The sequence below is a fragment of the Poecilia formosa genome, unplaced genomic scaffold (assembly GCF_000485575.1).
Source record: "Poecilia formosa unplaced genomic scaffold, Poecilia_formosa-5.1.2 Scaffold166, whole genome shotgun sequence".
NCBI lineage: Eukaryota > Metazoa > Chordata > Actinopteri > Cyprinodontiformes > Poeciliidae > Poecilia > Poecilia formosa.
The window spans coordinates 421,712-425,023 of NW_006800105.1; the positions used below are offsets into that span (position 1 = coordinate 421,712).

Here is a 3,312-nt window from a genome sequence, read left to right on the forward strand (position 1 = left end):
CACACACACACGCACACACGCACGCGCGCACACACACACACACACACACACACACACACACACCTAGGGAGAATTTGGAGAAACCAATTATATATTACAATACACATACAACTACATAAAGGCATTAATATTGGCTGCCTTCAATATTAACGTTTTGATGGCTTACTGCTGCTAATGGTTCAATGAAAAGTGCAAATGATGAAGCTGATAGTGTGCATTCTTGTCTGGTACATCTGTGGAGTGTGAAATTTGTTGATATTAGATTGTTTGTTACAACAGCTGCTTTTGGTTTATTGTAAAATGCTTTGATCTGTTAAATAAATGTTAAATGATCTCATACAATGATTTTATGAGATGTGTCCAGTTTACTTTATCAAATTATTTTTCTGCAACTAGTAAGAAAATTACTGTTTTATTTTTACTTTGTTTAATCTATAGATTACATAACCCAAATGTTCATAAAAACTCTTATTTTTTACATGTTATGTTTATATTTTTGTTCAATGTATTTGCGTCTTTCTGAAGCACTGTGATTTTAAAGTGCTATGTAAATAAATCGTACTTAGTCATGTACTTATTCATGGATGATTTTTTTTTGTTGCAAATAGCTCAGAGAGCAACACATGAAGCACAAGCAGTAAAATAATTAAATATGTTTAAATCATATGATAAAACAAAGAAAAAACATAGAATTGATGAAAAAAAAAAATTAAAACTAAATTAAACTGAAAAGCATTTCTGTGCATACAATGAAAATACAGCAACCATTGTAAAATGCAGATAGATTGTTGGATTGAAATATTACACTCATTGCCACTGGATTTTCATCGTTTTGTTTTAGGCTTTTACTAATTGCTTGAAAAAACAAAGTTGTTCTTATTTCCTAATGCCAAAAACGTTGACATTTTAACTGTAGTTTATGTAAAAATATACTTACTCGAGGGATGGAGAGTCCTGAAGAAAGTGCAAGGTGCACCAAAAGAAAAATGTAGCCTTTCATCTTCATGTTGGCTTTGTGGATGAAGTCTAACTTTGAGCTTCACAGAAAACACATTAGATGGAATTAAATGTTAAAATATTTTAATCTAGTGAAGATTCATGACTTTCCATAAATTATACAGTAATTAATCTCCTACCTGTATGAAGCTGAAAATCTGTTCAAATGAGATTCCAAACAAACAGGAAGGACTTTTAAAATCTCACTCTGTTACAAAACAGGTTGGATCATTTCAAAGCGTCAGCGTCATACTGAGAGGCTTTGCTTTGAGGTCGATTTTATAGTTGTAGGCAGGCCTTCTTCTTTGCATCTGTCATACATCATTTCCTGTTGGGTTATGAAAAGGTGCTGTAGTCCATCAAGGATCTCAATTATCTAGAGTTTTATAATGAGCCTCACCATCTAGATTATAATGCTAAAATATAATGTGACCGGTGGACTTCTGCGTTGTGTGTGTTATATGGTGATCGGACAAACCACAAGACACCAAGCCTGGGTTTGGAGGCGGTCTCCGTTTATTTAATCTGTCAATCAGGAGATATTAGCATTAGCACCTAGCATGTGCTCCAGTTCTCCAACCCGATCTATGCAAAATAAGAGTGTTAGCATGCATCAAATGTTATAAAGGTGTAATAGCAACTCAAAGGAAAATATCCAGATACCTATCATTAATACAAAAGGATAAATAAACATTTGAACAATATAAATGAAAGGATAATAATGGATTATAAAACTTGCCTGTGTAAAGAATAGCTTACCATCCACTACACAGCTCTTTTTATTTCCATTGCGTTTTGTATTTGGACTCATCTAATGATAAAAAAAAATTTCAAACACCTCTTATAAAATGTGGCAATAACTGTCGTCTGTGGTAGCAGGTGGATTAATGGTAGCTGAAGTCAATTAATTTAAGTTAGGAACAAGGCTGAATAAAGCACTGAGAAAGTAATAGTCTCATTTTAGACAAATCTTAAAGTTTTTAGTCAGTTAAAAGTACATTTTTTTGTAGCCTCTATCTGCAAGAATCATGAAAGAATATTTTAGGCCTATTTTTATGTAATTTTCTTCAAATTGAAAAGTTTACATATACAATAAGATTATTATACTCCTAGACATGACATCTGATCTTCTGATATTTTTGTGCACATTATCTAGTTTAAGGAAACACCTGTGGATGTATATTAAGGCGCTTTCGCACTGCACGGAACGGAACGGAATGGGACGGAATGGGTGTGTTCGCATTACAACTTGCGTTCCACCCGGCCCAAAGTGTTCTGCTTTGAACCAGCAGCTGATTGGCCGCTGGTTGTTATGGAGTCAGACGTTGATTTCCCGTTGACAGCTGGCTCTCACTGTATTTTGTAACGAGTGGTCTTTTCAATATTTTAATATTAGTTTTAATCAACAATGGATCTTCTCTATGTAGTGCGATGACCTGGTCAAATGATGAGATACATTTTTTCCTAAGCTTACTCGCTGGTCAACGAGTACAAAATGATTTAGATGGGTCAATGAGGAATGAAAAAGTTTTCCGCCGCATCTCAGAGGAAATGTCTTCAGCCGGCTACATCAAAACTTCCAAACAGTGTCGAGATAAGTTGAGGAAATTGAAGTTTGATTACCGGGCAATTAAGGACAACAATGGTCGGAGTGGAAGAGGTCGGAAAGACTGGCGGTGGTGCGATAAAATGGAAACCATCTATGGACGTCGGCCGGAAAGTGCCCTCGATTCGTCTTCCTCTTTTTTGGAGAACATGATTGATGGTGAGTTTTATGTACAGTGTCACCGTTTAACTTTGAGCCAATTATAGAAGCTTATATTTAATGTCTTATTTTATGCTTGTAAAACAGGTTGTAAGGCTGTAGTGTGCATTGTCTTGTTCGTGACTTGTTGGTGAATATCAAGCTGATTTTTTTTTTTTTAGAAAATTCGGTATCCCAAGACATTTGTACACCCTCTATGGATTCCGAGGACTCTCTGCCAGGTCCGGCCCCAAGCGTTTCTGCTTAGAACCAGCAGCTGATTGGCCACTGGTTGTTATGGAGTCAGACGCTGATTTTCGTCCCAATATCAGCCAATCAGCTGCTGGAACGCTTGGGGCCGGGTGGAACGCAAGTTGTAATGCGAACACAACCGTTCCGTTCAGTCCCGTCCCGTGCAGTGCGAAAGCGCCTTTGGAGCAATTCCTCAAAACAGTCCACAACCCAATATTGTCTAAAAATGTTTTAAAGCCAACAACAAATATGCCAATAAAACCCAAATAAAAACTTAACAAAGACCTAATAAAATTCTCAACGGGAAGTTTTGATTTGGT

The 3,312-nt window shown here is 36.2% G+C and overlaps 1 long non-coding RNA gene across 1 annotated transcript in view; it reads right to left on the reverse strand.

Moving 5' to 3' along the window:
- LOC107837672 (uncharacterized) overlaps positions 1 to 1,321 on the reverse strand; it is a 3,191-nt gene extending 1,870 nt beyond the window's left edge. The window contains exons 1-2 of the long non-coding RNA XR_001663712.1: positions 1,137 to 1,321; positions 938 to 1,037 (exon numbers count right to left, since the gene is read on the reverse strand). This is a non-coding gene — a long non-coding RNA (uncharacterized LOC107837672). The remainder of the gene's footprint in view (positions 1 to 937; positions 1,038 to 1,136) is intronic.
- Between the last annotated feature and the right edge of the window lie 1,991 nt (positions 1,322 to 3,312).